General features: G+C 41.9%; 1 protein-coding gene across 4 annotated transcripts in view; it reads left to right on the top strand.

The window, feature by feature from the left end:
* The first annotated feature begins 42 nt into the window (after positions 1–42).
* ANKIB1 (ankyrin repeat and IBR domain containing 1) overlaps positions 43–21094 on the top strand; it is a 92174-nt gene continuing 71122 nt past the window's right edge. For 3 of the 4 annotated variants that reach the window (XM_056335601.1, XM_056335602.1, XM_056335599.1), the window contains exon 1: positions 43–181. The gene's annotated coding sequence lies outside the window, so the exon portion shown is untranslated. Of the gene's footprint in view, positions 182–339; positions 447–21094 lie in introns of those variants that run through there. The other variant, XM_056335600.1, reaches the window with a different exon arrangement.

Below are 21094 nucleotides of genomic sequence, written 5' to 3'. Positions count from 1 at the left end.
TGAGTGACGGCCGCGGCTGCCCGCGGGCCGGAGCCCCGGCGAAGCGGGCACTCCAGAGGGCGCCGTATCAGGAGCGAGGCGCGGGAGAAGCGGAGGGGAGCAGCCGCTGAGCAAATGGAGGCGCTGGGCGGCGGGCGCGGAGGCGCCGGGAAGGGCCGAGGAGAGCCCCTGTGAGGAGCCGGTGAGTACCCCGCAGCGCTGGCAGCGATCCCGGCGCCGCCCGCGGAGGCTCGGGCGGGGTCCGCGGGGCTGTGAGGGGCGAGGCCGGAGGAATCGGGCCGCGGGCGCAGCCGGGGGGCTTTGCACATCTGGGCGTCGGCAGCCGCTCGCATCGCGGGTGGGGCGGGCCGGGAGGCGGCTCCGGGAGCTCCTCGGCGCCGTCGCCAGGCTGGGGGAGCGGAGCGGAGCAGGGGAGGCGAGAGCAGCGTTAGCGCCGGCGAGCGGAGGTAAACACGCAGCAGGTTATCGAGGCTGGCTGCCTGTGTCGGGCCGGCCCTCGGCAGCGCGGGCCCCGGTGGGCGGCGGGCTGTGGGGAAGCGTAATGGTGGGAGGCGGCGGCCGCCGGTCTGGCTTGTTTACGGGGGGGAGAGGCCGCCGCCGTCCCGGTGTCTCGCCCGCAAGCCGGCCGGGTGCGGGGCGCTCGGCAGCGGCAGCCCCGGGGCGGCGGGGCTCCCTCGGCCGGCGGCGGTGGAAAGTTTGGAGCTGCCCGATGTCGTGGCTTCAGCCGGCTCCTGCCCACCGTGTCGGTAGCCTGGGAATGCTGCCTTGAAGGCAGAAGGGAAAAAGTGCGAGCGGCCGGAGCGGGAGCATGTGCTGCTGCTGCTGGGGGGCCGTGGCGACGGAGCCTGGCTCCCGGGCTGGGTGACGCCGTCCGGAGCCGTCTGTCCTGAGAGAAACCGGATGCTCGCGAGCTCGTATCCTAATTTTCATTTTGATTTTCTGAGTAAAATTTGAATCTTGATACTGTAACAGTTTTATTTAAGTAGCAGCGTCACTCTCCAGGCATGTCTAAACACGTACTGGCATTTTCGGCTACTTTTGAACATTAAGAACCTTGACAATTCACGATTGCTCAGTCTGCCTTTTATTTACAGTGCAGACGAAACGTGGAGTCACAAAAACAGGCTCTGCAGAGTAAGGCACTAATACCACAGCTTAAATTGTCTCCCCCCCCCTCCCCCCCATTACTAACCATTGTTGATTGTGCTTTCTTCTTTGAGTGCATTTCTGTGCTTACAAGTTTCAGAAAAAGAGGTTTAGTTGTAGATGTAACATCAGTAGGTGTACTGTAATTTAAGCGTGTTCCCTAAAGAGACTGCTTTTGAGAGAATTATTAGCTGTGGAGGTTAGCAAGGAAAGAGATTGTGTCTTCCTTACATGTTTTATTCTTACTTTCATCTCTTTGATTTTCACTATGAAGCTTGGTGGATTAATTTCTCTTAAATCTATCTTGAGTACAGGAAAAAATACTCGTCTTCCTTGGGGGGGGGGGGGGGGAGGCTTTAGTTAGATGGGACACAACAGCATTTTTCAACTTCTGAGAACATGTGGCTTATTTATTTGAGGTGCCGACACAGAAGTGAAGTAGTAGAATTTATAGCAACTTCCCCGCCCACCCCCCCGCCCTGGGACGTGTAAAAGGTAAAATGACAGTCCTTACAAATAAGAGACCAATTTACAGAAGAGGCTTCTGGAAACTTTAATTCCAAGACTTTCTGTGGTCCTGTATTCAAGCAAATTCCTTCTCTAACAAATTTTGTCCTTAAACAGAAGAATAAAATACTTTAACAGTGCAATATATTGTTCCTGAATAAAAATATTCCTAGAAATCTACTAAAAAAACTAAATTATGTTGGCGGTGCCGACATATTTATATATATATATATATTTAAATATATGCATCAGGAGAATATTGTGAATGAAAATTAAAAAAAAAAACAACCAAAAGAACAACAGCGGCACTGGTATAATAATAGCATCAGTAATCAAAATAGAAAAACTAAGCAAGTAAGTTTTATGCATTCCCTTTAATTTTAACTTGTGCCATACACATCTAGGTTGCACTAGGTATGTACATATATGTACATGATTAGGCCTCTTTGAAAGAAACACTGAGTTTCCTAGACTTAGTTTTATATTGTATGTAAGTTTACACATACCTGCTTGTTATATCAGGCATATACGCTCCAGGAAACTAAAGGAAACTAAACACATACATTTAAAAGGGAGTGTCTTCTCCAGCTGTCAGCTTTTGTTTAATGGAGCAACTATAAAGAAATGGTTTTAGAAAACTATGTAAGACCTTGTTAACCCAACAGCTGATTTAATCTGTCCTCAGCAGTTTCTCACCCACTGGTCTGTGACACCTCTGCTGTAATTGATTACCACTACATTGCTTTTTATTTCAGTAATAGAGCTTTGTTTATTAATTATTAACTAGTTTGTCTAGCAGGGTTTGTGGTGATTTTTTTTTTTTTTTAGTGGGGTGGGGTTTTTTTAGCTTGTTTGTGTTTTTTTAGTTCTTGTTTTGGTTTTTTATTTGTGATTTTGGGTTGATTCTTTTGTTTGGTTGGGGTTTTTTTGGTTTTAGCTTTGCTGTTTAGATGTCATGTAGTTACTGTTACCTGACTACTTAATTAACTTCACCTTGGAATCTGAAAACTTAAAGTTGTTCTCTGCAGTTATCACTGTTGAAGTTTTGTAGCCTTTTCTAAGGTTACTCATGCCAGTAAGAAAATAGTGAAGCTGGAGGTTACAAATACATGTGCTGAACCAGTTTATGTTTCCAATCACATTACTGTAGTTCCATAGTTGGTAATGATACATAGCAAAGAGAGATCTGTTTTGCTTGAAGAGCAACCCTGTGGAAATTCTGAAATGTTCAAAAAGACAGAGGCAGTTGTGTTTTCAACACCATCATCATCAGACAAGAAACTTACTGTTTTCCCTCTCTCCTCCCAATGCCGCATGCTTTTCTGTGGAGTGTTATTGAAATCGCACATGTATAAATTTTAGGGGTAAAGGATATTTCATGCAAGATTACATTACATTAAAAATTCAAGCCAGAGAAGTCTGTGACGTTTAAAACCTGCTAGTTTTCTTCAGAACCACTAAATGTCTTCCAGATTTAAAGTGGAACTAGTAAAAATAGTTTTCACTTGCCGTTTTGCAAAGCTAAGCATGAGGTCCTCCACCTGGGCTGAGGCAGTCTTAGTGTCATTACAGACTGGGAGATGAATGGATTGAGAACAGCCTTGCGAAGAAGGATTTGAGGATACTGGTGGATGAAAAATTGGACATGAGTGGGTAACGTGCTCTTGCAGCTCAGAAAGCCAACCATATCCTGGGCTATGTAGAAAGAAGAATGGCCAGCTTGTCAAGGGGGACAGTTCTCGCCTCTGCTCTGTGTCCAGCTCTGGAGCCCCAAACGTAAGAAAGATGTGGACCTGTTGGAGAAAGGCTGAGAGAGTTGGGGTGGCTCAGCCTGGAGCAGAAAAGGCTCCAGGGAGACCTTGTTGCAGCAGCCTTTCAGTATTTAACAGGGGCTTTATGAGAAGGGCGGAGAGAGAGTTTTTACCAAGGCCTGTAGTGACAGGGCAAGGGGCAATGGTTTTAAACTGCAAGAGGGTGGATTTGGATTGGACATAAGGAAGACCTTTTTTATGATGAGGGCAGCGAGACACTGGAACAGGTTGCCCAGAGAAGTTTTAGGTGCCCCGTGATTAGAAGTGTTCAAGGTGAGGCTGGACAGGGCTTTGAGGAACCTGATGTACTGAAAGATGTCTTTGCCTGTGGAAGGAGGGTTGGACATGATGAGCTTTAAAGGTCCCTTCCAACCCAAGCCATTCTGTGATTTTGCCCTAAGGAATAATAGATTGTCTTCTTTAGTGTCAGTGAAATAGTATGTTTTGCGTTGCAGAAACTCTTAATTCATGTTTTTTTATGTATATGTGCATTCATTTATCTCCTCATCTCAAAAAATGCTCGGCATGCTGTAAAAGTAAATGTAGCAACAGCAGGATATCTTCAGTTTATTAGTCCAAAAATCACTTGGCGAAAGATAGATCCTAGTTAGTTGCTTTGTGTTTTTTTAACTGTTTTCTGAATTTCCTTTACCCTCCATGCTTTAATAGTATAGTCCTTACTTTCTGCTTCTTTTTGTTTTAGTCTGACATTACCTTAAATTATACTATGAAAATACAAAGAAATTAAAGAAGTCTTTGTGTAAAATCAGCCAGGGTTTTTCTTCTACTGATGTGTCGAGGTGGTCTGAAGGAGTCCTTGTTATTTCTCCGATCCTCTTTCTGTATTCTTGTTTTTAGTAATAAAAAGTAATTTTCAGAAGTGCAATCATCTCATATATTATGTAGGTTAATATTTCAAGTTCACATTTATGTGTATCCTTAAGTCTCCTGTTTTCCAAACAAAAGAATTGCCATGTTTTTAGATAAGGCAAACACATCTTTTGACCTAGAGCTAATTTGTTGTACTGCTAGTATCCTTGAATTTTCTTTGAGGGGTTTTGTTGGAGTTGCTTAAGAGGTATTTTCGTGTAGTGGTTTTGCTTTGATTTATGTTTTAAAGCACATAAATTCTGAACTCTGACTGTTGAAGGATAATTGCAGTAAAAATACAGTAACAGGTTGTAAATGGATTACTGCAGGGAACTGGAAGGGCTTCTCTGCTGAATGCCTGGGATCCTTCCTGGCTCAGATGGCTTTATGGAGCAGCTGCGTGACAGTGTTATCTGTATAGTTCCTCTTGGAACCTTTCTTGTTCGGTTCTGTTCTGATAAGGAAGAGGAAGGGCCAAAATGAATTCTCTAAAAGTAAATTTTATGTTGGTGTATAAACTTGCACCTAGGAACGAATGTTTGCACACAGCTTGCAGTATGGTAATGTTATTCTTTGACAATAAGTTAGTGTAGTTTAAATATTACATCATGAGAACTAAGGCAGTGTATCATTAATTACATATAAAATGGTTCTTATGTGCAGGCTTCTATGTTGGAGAAAACTTTATTAAATTACTTGGGGATTCTTCCTACTTAAGGGAGTTTCCCAGTGGTTTGTGCTTACTGTTCTGACATACCTGAAAAACTTAAAGGGCACATGATACGGAGGATTCCCTAACCTCTCCCTGCCCAGCTGAACACAGTGACTTAAGGAATAGGGGCAATGGCAACAAGTTTCTGCCTGGCACAGCAGCAAGCACATCTCCTGTGTGACTACCCCACCTTCCCAGGTGCCTGTGTGCAATATGTCTGAGGCTCTGCAAGTGGAACTGAACAGTAATGAGGAAGATGGTGTATCTAGCTTGGAGGTGTCACCAGTGTTAAGTTGGCCTATACCCTGCAGCAAAACTGCTCCCATAAAGAAAAAAAGACAGGTCATTGTTGTAGGAGACTCCCTTTTGAAAGGAACAGAAGGCCCAGTGTCCAGACTGGACCCCACTTCTTAGGGAAGTCTGCTGCCTCCCTGGGGCCAGTGTTAAAGATATGAAGAGAAAGCCTCCTACCCTGGTACAGCCCTCAGATTATTATCCATTATTGATTTTTCAGGAAGGCAGGGATGAAGTTGCAACAAGATGTCCAAGGGCAATCAAGAGAGACTTCAGGTCCTTGGGATGACTGGTTAAGAGATCAGAAGCACAAGTAGTGTTCCCCTCTACCCTTCCAGTTGCAGTGAATGATGAGGGAAGAAGCAGGAAGAGCCAGCAGATCAATACCTGTCTCCGAGCCTGCTGCCACAAGCAAAATTTGGGGCTTTTTGATCATGGCTCAGTCTACGGGATGCCAGGCCTACTGGCAACAGACAGGGTACACCTATATCAAAGGGTGAAAAGGATCTTTGCACCCGAGTTAGTAGGAGTTATTGAGAGAGTTTTAAACTAGATTTGAAGGGAGAAAGGGATAAAACCAGGCTCACTAGAGACAAGCCTGGGGCTGGCATGCCAATAACTGAGGGACAGTGTGCTAGTGAGAGCCTTTGGACTGCTGTCACAGTGGAGGTAGGGGATGCAGATCCATGTGGCATGGCAAAGACACAAGTGTTATTGATGTGTTAGAAACCATGGAAGCACCTGAGGATGGTCACGTGCAAATTAGGGCTTATCTGCTCAAAAAGATGGCAGGATCAATAGCCCAACTGAAGTGCATCTACACCAATGCATGCATATGGGCAATAAATAGGAGGAGTTGGAAGCCATTGTGCAGCAGGAAAACTAGGATATAGTTGCCATCATGGAAGAATGGTGGGATGACTCACATAACTGGAGTGCTGCAATGGATGGCTCTAAATCTAGAAGGAATCGGCAAAGAGAGAGAGACAGTGGGTAGCCCCTCATGTTAGTGTTTTGATTGTCTAGAGCTTGACTATGGTGATGATGGGGTTGAGCGTTTATGGGTATTAACTGGGGAAGGCCAATGAGACAGATATCATGGTGGGAGTCTGTTATAGACCGCTGAACCAGGATGAAGAGGCAGATGAAATAATTTTTTAAGGAGCTAGGGGAAGTCTCACAATTGCTAGCCCTTGTTCTTGTGGGGGACTTCAGATGTCTGCTGAAAATGCAGTGCAGTAGAGAGGAAACGGTCTAGGAGGTTCCTGAAGTGTGTGGAAGATACCTGCCTGATAGAGCTGGTGAGGAGCCAACTAGGGAGGGCACCCCACTGGACCTGTGGTTCACGAGCAGAGCACGACTTGTGGGTGATGTGAAGGTTGGAGGCTGTCTTGGGCACAGCCATAGTGAAATGATAGAGCTTTCAGTTCCTGGAGAAGTAAGGAGGGGAGTCAGCAGAACTACTACTTTGGACTTCCAGAGGGCAGGTTTAGGGGCCTGGTTGACAGAGTCCCTTGGGAGGCAGTCCTGAAGGGCAAGGGGTCCAGGATGGCTGGACATTCTTCGAGAAGGAAATCTTAAAGGTGCAGGAGCAGGCTGTCCCCATTTGCCGAAAGATGAGTTGGAAGGAAAGAAGACTGGCCTGGGTGAACAGAGGGCTTTGGCTGGAACAGGGGGGAGGGGGGGGGAAGAGAGTTGGTGACCTATGGAAGAAGGGGCAGGCAACAACTCTGGAGGACTATAAGGATGTCATGAGGTTATGGGGAGAAAATTAAATGGCCAAAACCCAACTAGAACTTAATCTGGTTACTGCTGTAAAAGGCAATAAAAAAAATTTATGAATAATCTATAAATATAACTAGCAATAAAAGGAGGGCCAAGGAGCATCTCCATCCTTTATTGGATATGGGAGGAAACTTAGTGACAAAGGACCTTTTTCCTCAAAAGGCTGAGGTACTTAATACCTTCTTTCCCTCAGTCTTTAATAGTAAGACCAGTTATTCTTGGGGTACCCAGCCCCCTGAGCTGAAAGACGGGGATGGGGAGCAGAATGAAGCCCCCATGATCCAAGGGGGAATGGTCAGTAACCTGCTACACCACACAGGCACGCGCAGGTCTATGGGGCCAAATGGGATCCAACCAAGGGTACCGAGGGAGCTGGCAGAAGTGTTCACCAAGCCATGTTCAATCATCTGTCTGCAGTTCTGGCTAACTGGGGAGGTCCCAGTTGACTGGAAGTCAGCAAATGTGACTCCCACTTACAAGAAGGGCTGGAAGGAGAATTTGGGAACTACAGGCCTGTCAGCCTGACCTTGGTGCTGGGGAAGGTTATGGAGCAGATGATCCTGAGTGCCATCATGTGTCATGTACAGGACAACCAGGTGATCAGGTCCAGGCAGCATGGGTTTATGAAAGGCAGGTCCTGCTTGATGGACCTGATCTCCTTCTGTGACAAAGTGACCTCCCCAGTGGATGAGGGGAAGGCTGTGGATGTTGTCTACCTGGACTTTAGTAAAGCCTTTGACACTGTTTCCCACAGCATTCTGCTGGAGAAACTGGCTGCTCATGGCTTGGACGGGCATACTTCATGCTGGGTAAAAAGCTGGCTGGATGGCTGAGCCCAAGGAGTGGTGGTGGATGGAGTTACATCCAGTTGGTGTCTGGTCACAAGTGGTGTCCCCCAGGGCTCAGTATTGGGGCCATTTTTGTTTAATATCTTTATTGACAATCTGGATGAGGGGATCAAGTGCACCCTCAGTAAGTCTGCAGAGGACACCAAGCTGGGGGGCAGTGCTGATCTGCTGGAGGGCAGGAGGCTCTGCAGGGGGGTCTGGGCAGGCCTGGCCAATGGGCCAAGGCCAATTGTGGGAGCTTCAACAAGGCTCAGTGCCGGGTCCTGCACTTGGGTCACAACAACCCCACACAGCGCTACAGGCTGGGGAAGAGCAGCTGGGAAGTGCCTGGTGGGAAAGGACCTGGGGGTGCTGGTTGACATGTGCCGGCTGCACACGAGCCAGCAGTGTGCCCAGGTGGCCAAGGGGGCCAGCAGCATCCTGGCTGGTGTCAGAAACAGTGTGGCCAGCAGGGCCGGGGAAGTGACTGTCCTCCTGTACTCAGCACTGGTGAGGCCGCACCTCGAACACTGTGTTCAGCTTTGGGCCCCTCACACCAAGAAAGACCTTGAGGTGCTGGAGCGTGTCCAGAGAAGGACAACAAAGCTGGTGAAGGGTCTGGAGCACAAGGCTTATGAGGGAACTGGGGTTACTTAGCCTGGAGAAAAGGAAGCTCAGCAGGGGACCTTATTGTTCTCTACAGCTACCTGAAAGGAGGTTGTAGCAAGGCGTCGATCTCTTCTCCTATGTAACAAGCAACAGGACAAGAGGAAGTGGCCTCAAGTTGCACCAAGGAAGGTTTAGATTGGATAGTATGAAAAATTTCTTCACTGGAAGGGTTGTCAAGCATTGGAACAGGCTGCCCAGGGACATACTTGGGTTACCATCCATGGAGATGTTTAAAGGACATGTAGATGTGGCATTTAGGGGCATGATTTAGTGGTGGACTTGGCAGTGCTGGGTTAACAGTTGGACTCAATAATCTTAAAGGTCTTTTCAACCTAAAGGATTCTGTGATTTTAACTTCCGTGGTGTCGTCTGCCCCCATAGCATTCCGGAAAGTAGAAACTTGGTTATTGGTTGCTACTTCTCTATATCTCTTTGCTGCACTTAAGTTTTCCTTTTCTCCCCAACAAAAATAACAACAACAAAAAGTAGTTGTACTGTTTTTACATATACTTTTATTGTGAAAATGGCACCCCAGAAGCATACAAGCAAATAAACCCAAGGAGACTTTTGGAAATACTGCAGTCGCCAAGTTCCATGGAATAAGGACTGTTATGTGGTAGCCAAATGGTGTATGTTCATTTCAAAGGAGTATTTTTAAACTGCTTTGAACCATTTAGTCCTTGCTTTATAATAAAGACAGTGGTCAAAAATACAATTTAGGCATTTCCAGGTTACTGTGGTATTTGCTAGAATGATCTGAAATTCTCCTATATTTACAGTTGATAGTCTGTAAGGCATATGCATAACCCTCTCTCGCTTACAGCATTCTGAAACAAAGCATGATTTAGAGGAAAAAATAAAGAGTGATCGATTTCTGTATCGTCTGCCAGACTGTATACAATGCAAGTCAGTTTAAGAATCTTGACTTGTAGAAATAGGACAATAAGCTTTGAAAACCAAAAGAATCTAGAGAGAGTTGTTTTGCTATGGAAGAGATCAATTGGTTGTAGGTTATTCTCTGTATTAAGCAGGAAAGTAAATCACTTGTATACCTCCTAAATATAGCTTTAAGAAATTATTGTAAATTTGGGCCATTTTTCAGTAACGTGGAGTAAATTCTTAAATACGTGTGGCATTTTTTTTCAAGAGTCATTATCAGAGGTAGGGAGATAATAAACACTTATTAAAGAAAAGGTCCATTGCTTATTTTCAAGTTCTGGATTAACTTCAGATACTAAAATATGTTTCATGGAGGCAGACTTTTTTCCTTCATGTAGTATATTTAAATCTGATGCATTTAAATCCTTTTCCATTTATGCAAGTTAACAAAAGTGTAACGTGTAAGAGTGTTGGTTTTTTCCTTGGACATGATTGCTACTACTGTTGAGGTTTGTGTCATTTCTCTTCTGTACAGTGTCTCTCCCATATCTTGTAGTAGCTGTTTTACCTTGGTGTTGTGTTGGTGTTTCCTCTGTATTTATATAGTGTTCTAGCTTCTGAATATTTATTCCTATTTTTCTTGCTTTTCTTCTTTCTATCCTTTCCCCCTTATTTTTTCAATTATTTTGTGTTTCATTTTTGTTTTATACCTCATGAAGCAAAGGGCTTTTTCTTCTGTTGACAACATGAATGCCTTGTAGCTTTGATCTGCTCTTGTAAAACATTTTTGTAGAGTCAGGACTGTCTTCAGCGTTATCTGCTGTGATAATGTCTCATATGCTGTTTTATACTTAGCTGTTGCCTCTGTCTTGTGAAGTTAATTGAATGGGTGAAACCTTTTAGAGACACTATGGTGTCGAGGGTTTGGTTTTTTTCTGTTTGTTTGGGCTTTTTTTAACCACCATCAATGATTTGGCAATTCTATACAAGTAGAAATTCTAAACAGTTCTTAGCAGTTTAAAAAATAGAGACACAGTCTTGCGGACACTGTGAAGCAAAGCACTATCAAGAAGTGAGATAAACTAAGGGGAAATTAAGTCAAATGGGCAAGTTTTTATGTGAATACCCTGAATGAATATTTAACTGTAATTCAGATAGAATTAAAGTTTATAAAGAGGAAAACATAATTTTGTATTGACTTAGACTCCAATAGATGATGTCAGCCAGGGGTAACCACTGAGATAACTTACTTGAAGAGTGGTAAAAGGATGATTGTGGCTCATTGTGAAAGTTCTTACCCAGTTTAATTCTGTCGTTATTGTCTTTAAAAGTTAGAATACTGACTTTTGAAAAATGTGTTACAGGAGTGTTGGCGATTCCCCCCCACCTTTTTTTGTTTGTTTGTTTGTAAATGAAAGATGACTTGAGGAAGGATACAGGTTTGGAGGTTTCAAAGCTGTTTCTGGGAAAATACGCTTAAAGGTAACATATATAATGCTGATTATGTACATACTAATGGCAAGTTTCTTGACTGTTTTATATACTCTGTATTCAACTGCATTTAAATGTAAACATAAGTAGGAAACTGATTCTCTGATCTGCCCCAAGTACTTCACTTCTAATCAGTCTTCTTGGAATTTAGCATAGAAAAGAACAAGTTTTTTCTAGTTTATAAATATAATTCCTCTTTAAAAACAGGCCCTACTTATTCTTATAGCAGGTACTTTAAGTAATTGTAGGAACATCATGTCCTGTTTGTGTTTAGCCGGTTTTGGTGCTGATGATGGTAAATTACTACAAATAACTTAGTGGATAAAATTGTTTTTGTTACATTTATTAGTTTGAGATGTGTTTACAGTCCACTTAAGATCTCCTTTGCAAGGAGCTTTCACAGATATTAATTGGGGTAGCAACTCTACACCCCACCCCACCCCCTTTATTTCAAGTGGATTTCTAATTGGAATTTTGAAGGCAAAGTTAAAAATTATGAGAAGAGATCATGATATGTATTTATCTATGGTTTTGCACTGCCATTACATTAAATACTGGTCCTGTTATAATTTATCATGGACTTAAGAACAGGAATTTTAGGGCTGTTGTAATTTTACTAATGAACTGTTCTCTGTACTGAAGGTTTGGTTGTTACAGTACTGCTGTGGTATGCAGTTGTGTGTTTTTATTATTATTAGCTACTATGTGTGTAAGATATAAGAATAATATATGCAAGGCTAGATGCACATCAGTACTGATTTTCAGCAGTAGCAACCTGTAAATGCTGTTGCAACGGACTTTTCCTCTGAAATGTCCTTTTTCTTATTACCTTGCCTGTACATTACTTGCAGAATTGTTATTTTTTGAGGATTTTTTTAAAATCCAGGTGGCTCTGCTGTGTCCTAGATCTCTAAGCAGCTGGGGAACAAGCAAATGTATTAATCTCCAGTTAACTCTCTTATTATGTTGAAAGACTATGTGTAGAAACATCCTGGCAGAGTAGAGCCCAGAAAATATATTGTTAGTTTGTCAAAATGGTGAATTTCACTGATGTTTTGAAAAAAACAAAAAAGCATGTAGCTACTACAAACCAAAGTTCCAGCTGTGCTAATAATGCAGGTTAAATGTTTTAATGTTTTTAAGAACTTACTGACTGATGCGGTTTCATTCATGTTTGCTAAATATTGAAGTTACCTCTGTACCCACAAGGTGAGGATCTTGGTATTTTAAAGCTCAGATCTTGAGACACAGCTGTATAGCAGACTTCACAATAGCAGAACATGTGGTTCTTAGGCAATGATTTGACACATTTCTTCTGTAGAAATAGTTCTACTACAAAGTTGTAATACCAAATAATCTAGGGCTATGCAGCATTGTGAGTTATATACAGTTCTAAGAGAAAGGAATTGTTCTTAATGGAAGAACTCCAGCTGCATTTTCTGAAAGCTTGTGTATGAAGGTGCACAGCCTGCGGTACTGAGACATTACTAACAGCTCTGTGGCTTATTGCAGTACAAAGATACAACGGCTCTTAATTTAGGCCCTCTTCCCTGACTTCTTGAGTCACTGACACAGATACTTCATGTATTTAGTTCTCCATATTTAGAAGGATGTTTTGGAGAGAAATCTTTCATTGGAGCTTTTTCAATGAGTCACCAAGTGCGAACTGGCCATTAAAAAAAATACTGAAGAGGCTTTATTTGGTGGCTTGTGTACTGAAATGCAAGTTCTTTGTAACGTCCCATTTACCAACCTGTTAATTAGTTAACGTTAAACAACATGGAAGTCATTTATCCTTTTCAGGACATGGTAATTAATACTCAGTAAAATTAAATAGTGCAGTTTTCCATTTATAACCTTCATTAGCTATCTGCATGAGGCGATGGAATCGGCAAGCTTGTTGGTGACACCAGGTTGTGTGCTGGAGGGCAGGGCTGCTTTTCTGAGGGACTTCAGCAGGCTGGAGAAATGGGCTGACAAGAACCTCATGGTGTTCAACAGCATCTGAAAATTGAAACAATAACCCTACACAGTAGTACACCCTGGGAACCAATGACTAGAAAGCAACATTGCAGCAAATGATGTCACTTTCCTGGTGGACACCCAATGTGAGTCAACCATGTGCCTTTACTTAGCAAGAATGAAGCCAGTAGCTGAGAGAAGCAAGCATTTCTGTCAGCTTGGCAATTTCTGTGACTGCGTCTGAAACTTCTAGTTTTACACTCCCCACTATAGGAGAGAAGCTAACACACTGGAGCAGGTCTAGAAGATGACTGCCAGGATAATTAGGGGGCAGGAGCACATAATGCAAAAAGAGAAGCTGGAAGAGCTGGGTGTCCTTGGCTTTGAGAGAACACTAGGTGGGGAGGATCTTATTTTTAATTAGTGGAAGGGTACAGAGTCTACTTCTGTCTTCTCTTAGAGGAGCTGGGTGATAGGGCTAGAGGCAACGGAAAAGATTCTAGCAAGGAATGTTTCATTTAAACATTAGGGAAGGGTTTACACAATGAGGTTGGTCAAATGCTGGTACAGGTTGCCCAGAGAGGCTGTGGGATCTCCATCCTCGGAGATACTCAACTTAATTGAGAATGGCCTTGAGCAGCCTTTGAAGCTTTGAAGATTGCCCTGGGTAGGAGATTGAAGCAGTTGACCTCCAGAGGTTCCTTCCAATGTAAGTGCGTACTTGCTCCATATCAGATGATGTAGCTGCACAACCATTTTATCCCTCCTCTGCATACAGCTGGTTCTGGCTCAGCTGAAGCCCATGGCCCAGAATGGAGCTTCATGAAAGAGAATCTCATGTAAATTCTACTATATGGCTCAAACCTTGTTTTTTAACCTGATTTCTAAATAGTCAAAGATTTGAAGTGATTAGTTTAGTGCTTTGAATTATCATGTGTCTGTAATGAAATAAACTAATCCTGAACAAGGTATCTTTTTTCCAGAGTTTGGTATTTTTAAATAATGTTGGTGGGTTTTTTTCTGTAATACTACTTTATAAATTTTTCCTGCTTTGTAGAAGTAGCTTGATTTCTTGTGCATCCTTTCAGACAATGAAATAAATGTACAACTGTAGTTGGAATACAGGCTATTCTGGTTTTATTTGTTGAGGTTGGGGTTTTTTTGTTTGGGTGTTTTTTTTCCAGATTCATAAATCCAGACTTTCGCATAAGGGAGCTGCCTGAGATTTATACCTACTTAATAAAGGAATGGAAAAGAATAGGAAGTTAAATTAATTTGTCTGGAATGGAAGTTAGACAGGCAGCATGTTCTAGCATAAAATAGTTGTAATGCTTAACTAAAAAGAAATAACTTGGAGATTTTAGTCTTTATTACACTGGATGTTATGACAATGTGAAATAAGCAAACTTAAAACAGTCACATAATTTTACTGCAAAGGCAATGCAAAGTGCCTGTTGATTTGGTCTTTATTTCATAGAAACACCTTTTAAGTTCAGTCTCAGTGAAAGTTCAGTCTCAGTGAGCTCAATTCAGAAATCCTGCTGGTGTTTTGGTGGGGTTTTTTTCCCCTGCATGTATTTCTATTATGTATACAGTGATTTGGGGAATCAGTTGGAGAACGAGGGTTTTAAAATCAATAAACCAGTGATTGGTTAATTTCTTTTACACCCCACCCCCACCCCATTTTAGCTATTCATATGACTTTCTAAGAAGAGAATGAGTCAAGTTTCTTCTAAATTAGTCACAAGCCTTAAAAGTATAGTGAATTCACTTCAGGTTTGTAGGTTGTGGTATCAGGGTAGCTATGAGGAGTTAGTAATAAATGTCCTTCATTATTTTGCAGATTTACAGAGGTTCTCAATTTTAGCATCTACTCATGAGTATGAGGGAAGAAATCCTAAACCCCAAAATCATATGTTTCCTGGGAATAACTTCTGTGTGAATAATACAATTTCTAGCAAAACCAGACAGTATTTTCTGGGTGTCTTCAGCATGTTTTAGCTCCTTCACAGTATGATGATATGCAGATCAAAGCAGATGGGGTTAGTGCTAAATGGAATTGTTCAACAAAGTTTCTTTTTGAAACTTAAAACCTCAGTATGAGCTTTGAACAAAAAATATTCCCGAACCAGTCTGCCCACAGCCTACTGTGAAAATAAATCCTTTCACATTCTTAAAGCCAGACAGTCCACTCTGACCATGCCTTGGTTTTAGCTATTGTATATTTTGTTTTCCCCAGTACTGCCTGGGTCTGCTTACTCTAACTCTGATGATTTCTGTTGTCCTTTTTAAACTGCCCACCCAGCTGCTGTATCCAAACAGCTGTAACCAAGGGAACCTGAGAAATGTTCTGATGCAGTAATTGTGTGTTGTGGCCCTGATTCCTTACATTTGATTATGTTTCTGATGATGATTTCTCATTCTATTTAAATGTATTGCATTCTTAAAAGTAGAAGTGACTTCAAAATTTTTCAATGTAGAATTCAAGACCTGAGAGCAGTGTTCTGTTTTCAGAGTGGATTAAATGAGACATGAGGCTGTAAAATGTGACGTTTTGGGCTTTTTTTTTTACACAGTTTGCTCTAATTGATTCAGGTAGTAAGATTTTATGTTATGCAGACACTTGATTACATCCTGAAAATGACCAAGCTATTGCATAGGTGGATTATGTGCCTTTTAGAGTAGGTGGTTCTAGCATCCCTGATTCCTGGAATGTTCCAGCCTCGTGCCCTTCTGCTGCAATATGATATGTTTTCATACAAGCCACCTTTTAAAAATGGAATCTCTTATATTTATTTCATCTCTTTATAGGGGTATATTTTTTATTAGTGTATATTGTTAGTCATGGCTGTTCTCTGAAGCAAGCATTTAACAGCTTAAAGATGCTTCTTACTTTTACTGTAATACAAATACTGTTCCATTTCTTTCACTTCTTGTCTATTCCTTTTTTTCCCCCCTTGTGAATCTTCTAGAGAGTAGTTTAATGCAGTTAGAACAAGCTTCTTGCTATGCAAGATGTTATACGAGCGCATAGGGTGACACCAGGGTAGATTGCCTGCTGGAAATTTTCAGAAGACCTCAAGACTTAAATTCTCTAGTGAATACCTTGACCCTATTGATAAAGTATTGTTGTTTCTACATATCTACCAGCGATTGAAAATCTGGTGTATGGATTGTCTATTATGAAATACAATGCCAAAGGATATGCAGTATAGGAGGGAAGGAAGGGATGACTGTTGTTCAACAGTAGCCCTTCCCAAAGTGCATGTGGATATGTATTTTATTGGACATATTTCTTACCACCCCCCACTTCAAGACTGTGTTTGTTCAAAAAGCTTTGTGCCAAGTTAGTAGAGTTTGTTCTCACGAAGAGTCCTGCTGGGCTTGCAGCACCCAGACAGCTGTGGGCTTTGCACAGTTTGTACATTGCTGGTGTTTCTGCTTCTGTCTGCACTTCGGTTTGAAAAAACACTGTTTTGAAAGTATTTCCATTTTTTACAGTATGCACTAGTACAAATCATCCTGCCTTCCTATTGCTGCTGCCGTGCTCTGGCTGTTTGGACCATCAACATCCAGGAAGAAAACCCAAAAGAAGGAACTGCTCTGAATTACCTCTTCTCTAGGCAGTTACAAAGACACATGCCAGTAAAAAATAAAGTGCAGAAATATGGACAAACAGAAGGGGCAGATCTGAAACAGAAAGGGCAGGATCAGCTTTGGTGTCAATGAAAACCACTTTAGAAACAACAGTCTTAAGTTTCTCAAACAACATTAGTGTCATAAAAAGATAATGGAGGCAGATTTCCAACTTGCTGAGTGCGTGCTTCATAATAACTCTTAAAATTACTTGTGAAGCTTCTGGAGAAGTCTGGTAGAAGTCACACACTGATCTGGATAGCAGTAACAGGGAACTGGACCTGAAGGAGAACAACCCAAGACAGGAGCAAGAAGTGCCGGAGAAAAAGAAATACGCTTTTTTCTTTTCTTTTCTTTTCTTTTTTTCTTGTGGGGAAGGGATTCTCTTGTGATGCCTTTTACTTTACAAGCAGGAAGAACTATTTTTAAATAAGTGCCTGTGTGTTACATTGGCACTGGGGCTGTTTGTTCATAAAACAGCCATCAAGGGATTCCTGAGCAGCACAACTCTGTGAGCTGCTGAAACTAATACAGCTGCTTCCTCTGACTTATGTCTCATCTACCACTTCTTGCTTTTGCTCCAGCAGGTGTGTGCAGTGAAAGTGGCAGTGGGATTCTTCTTCTAATGAACTGTATTCTTGGACCTTACCCCAGTGGATTTCTGTCTCATTTTCAGGCAGCCAGATATAAGTTCTACCAGTACTTAGCAAATGCTGGATTGATAATTGAACTTTTCCTAGTGGTGAGTCAGGCTGCTTAAGAACAGCTTTACCAGTCATGGTAAAGGAAGGTGAATAGGCTTGTCAAGCTGAAGGAGAGACATGGTGACTTGACTGATAGCTGTAAGCCTGCTCTTTTACATGAGCATGCAGGGTTACCTGGTCTCAGGTGGCCACAGGCTGTCTTTGACAGAGTGCCTCTGTCACTGCTTTGCCAGGTTTGGTAGACATCGAAGTAAAAGTCTTCCCTGATGTGAGGAGGCATGCCTAGCTATGGAGGTAGAAGGAAGGGAAAGTGTGTCCTCATCACAGAAGCACGACCACAGCAGGGAAAGCCCATGTGCAGATGTCCTCTGTGACTTTGTGAGCAGCATTCAGAAATAGCACTGGCTAAGAACCTCCTGTGCGGCGTCACTGACACCTCCTGAGTCAGGAGGATGACCTGGATCTTTCTGCCCTGCAGGACCTCTCTGTCTAATGTAGCAGCAAATAAGAGACACAGAGGTCCTAGAAGTCACCTTACCTAACCAGAAGTACCGGATCCACTGGTGAGCTAGCTATGTTTTGCAGCATGGTCAGTCATTCTTTTCTTACGACCCAGGGAACTGTATGGAGCAGATGTGGAAGGAACAGAGCCAGTGATGAACTCCGCATTATGTATTTTGATACCAGACGGGCTCATGGGCAAGCAGTATTAGAAACAAAGGTTACGTAAATCTAATAAATGCTGCTTTTCAGAACACATGCTTGCTGGCGAAGTAACTGACTTGTAAAAAGAGGTAAGGTAGCAGCTTTCCATCCAAAAAAACCCAACCCCAAACCATCCCACAAAAACTTGGGCAGTACATGAAGGTGAATTAGTGGACAAGGCTTGAGATGATCTTGACCACTGGACAGCAAGCCAAAGGCTTTTGCTGGGTAGGGGGAGCATTACTGTATGACCATTAGCAATCTCCTCTTGAACAGGCTTAAATCTGGTACCTCAGATGATCAGGTTCTACGGAGATCCAGCAAAACAGTCAAGTTACAATCAAAATCTTTTTATGATAATTCCCTTTTTTAGGCTGCAGTGTTCTAATTTAAAGCACAAAAAGTAATTTCCTGACAGGTATATTAGACTGTATAATTAGTGTTGAATGCTTAGATCTGTTTCTGGTCAGAGGAATTTTCTCCTTCATATTGGGAAGTTCAGTGAAATTTTTCAGGTATGCTTTGGCTACCCGAGTGTTTTTTGTGAGGAGGTGTCGTCTTGTTCTTCCCCAGCAAACATGAAGAGGAGAACAGTAATAAAAGTGGCAAGGTTTAGAGACTACAGGAGAACAGGGGAATTGTAGGGAGAGGGGCAGTTTGTTTGGCAAGTTTCCCTTTATTTGTTGTTGCTATGAAGTAGAGAAGAGTAAGGAGAAGCAAGGTCTGTGTATGTGATCCCATGAACTTGATGAGAGTAGGAGAAAAAACACACAGGACTTCTTAAGCTTTCTTTTTTGTAGCATTTGGCTACAACCTTTCCTTGATATTCAGCATCTCTTGGCGAGAGAGGTCTTTCATGAGAAAATAGGGGAGAAGTCTAAAATAATTCAACGTTCTTAAAAGACAGAATAGCACTCCTTTATCTTAATGTAAACGATGTTCCAGATGTGCTTTACAGGTTTCCTGCATTCTGGCTGAATCAAACAAGGTAAAGGCAGATTAGCATAGGCACCATCGCTTTATCAGGTATTGTTTGCTGAAGTGAGATGTACTTAACTGGTGATGAGAGCCAGGGTCTAATTTTGTAGGTCAGATCTCAGAACTCTGTCTGTTGTATCCTGTAGAAAAGTGGTGGAGACTCTGTTTCAGGTTACTCTTCTCAGTGCAGATATGGTTTTCTTTAGTACCTTTTGGATAATTAAAACTGTGCAAAAAAACTTGCATTTTGTCATGTTTAACCTCTCTCTTAAGAACTAACTTGGTGCCACGTTACTGGAGGTGAGTTAACATAATGCAATTTTTAAAAGATTCCAAGACAGACTTGTGGAACACCAGATGCATAAGCTTGATGCCTGTTCCTGGAGTATTAATAGAAATGATGTAATAATGTACCAAATGAGCAGACACATTGATAAAATGTGATGTCCCAAGGAACAGTCAACATAACATTGTAAGGCAAAGTCTGGCCTCACAACCTTACTAAAATTATTTGGAGACGTTAGCAGGGAAAATGTATTTGATATAATCTGCTTGGATTATCAAAGGGCATTTCATGTGATCCCTTGCTTAGAAGTCTTAAAGTCCATACAGTGTTGGAGAAGAGGGAGGGTCTAGTTACATGCTGTTTAATTAGGTAGGAGTAAAGAGAAAGTTTTCGCAGTGTCTGGAGATTACTAATAGAGTCCCAGGTAGATCTGTGCTAGGACCTGTGCTGTTTAATGTGAGGGTAAACAATCTGGAAAAAATGGTAAGTCATGAGATGATAGTCTCTATAGACAATACTACAAACACAGTTTAACTGCAAAAGAATTTTATGACACACAGTGGTAAATAGTATATGAAACTCAGTATAGCTAAAAGGTGAGACATTATGTGGTTGGGAGAAAAAAAGGAGTCCTAAATTTATGTAGAATATTATTCTCTTAATTATTACCACTCGGAAACAAGATCTTGCGGTTATAATAAAAACTCTGAGGAAAATCAGCTTAGTCCTTACCAGTCCAAAAAGTAAGTCAGATGTTGAAAGAGTAGAGACCATGCTACCACCATGTAAATCCATGCATTTTGCATGTTGTACACAGCTTCTTGGCTCCTACCTCAAAAAGATGTTAGTGGCATTGGAAATAGGTCAGAAAAAGCAGAAAGGATCCTAAAAGTTGCACAGAATCCATTCTTTAAGAATCAGGGTTAGTCAATCTCTAAAAGAGCAAAAGATTGATAGCGATAGAAGGGTGATCACCTGTAAAAGGTGGTATGATAGAAATCCCTAAAATTGCAAGTGGAAAGAAGAGAGTAAATAGGAAGGCTTTTGTGTTGTCTACCTCTCAGTTCTTGTAGACAGTGAAAAAGAAATTTAACAAGTGTCAGGTTAAAAACAGATGTTTCTTTGCAATGAATAGTTAAGCTGTGAAATTTCAGGATGCTGTGGCTCTTAAAATTTTCCGTAGGTTCAGGGAGTTTTTGAACAAGTTAATGGAAGAAAAATGCATTACAGGTTATTAATATAAAACCAGCTCACCTAGCTCAAGAATTCACCAAGTGATAAATTGTGGAAGACTAAGAGAGGATTGTGGAAAAGTATCAGTTCATGCTTGCCCAGTTTTTGTACTTTTCATTGGTACACTATGCTGGCAACTCTCCGGACAAGGTATTAGATGAGTAGTATTTGATCCAGTATGGCCATTACTGTAACTGTTCATAATCTTTGGAAACAAAATGGGAAAGAAAAATGCATATATTGGTAACAGCAGACTTCTAAAAGAAGTAAAGTTACATATCAAGTGTTTGATTTTGTATTTGTGAAGTCTAAAACCAATGGAAATTTTGCTGCAAACCAGATACAATGCTGTTTTCATGAAAGCACACAATAAATTGTATTAATCAATAAAATGTTGGCATCTAAACAGTAGAAGTGGTAAATGAGATTGTTAGAATTGAAGAAGTAATCTAGTTGTCATTAATAACTTTCCGTAGAATCATAGACTGGTTTGGGTTTTGTTGGAAGGGACCTTAAAGATCATCTAGTTCCAAACGCCCTTCCACTGGACTAGATTGCTCAAAACCCCTTCCAGCCATCCCTGGAACACTTCCAGGGAT

This window comes from Falco biarmicus, chromosome 4 (assembly GCF_023638135.1).
Source record: "Falco biarmicus isolate bFalBia1 chromosome 4, bFalBia1.pri, whole genome shotgun sequence".
Taxonomy (NCBI): Eukaryota; Metazoa; Chordata; class Aves; order Falconiformes; family Falconidae; genus Falco; species Falco biarmicus.
Note: the sequence above shows the minus strand (reverse complement) of the source record. Positions and strands in the feature narration are given on the sequence as shown.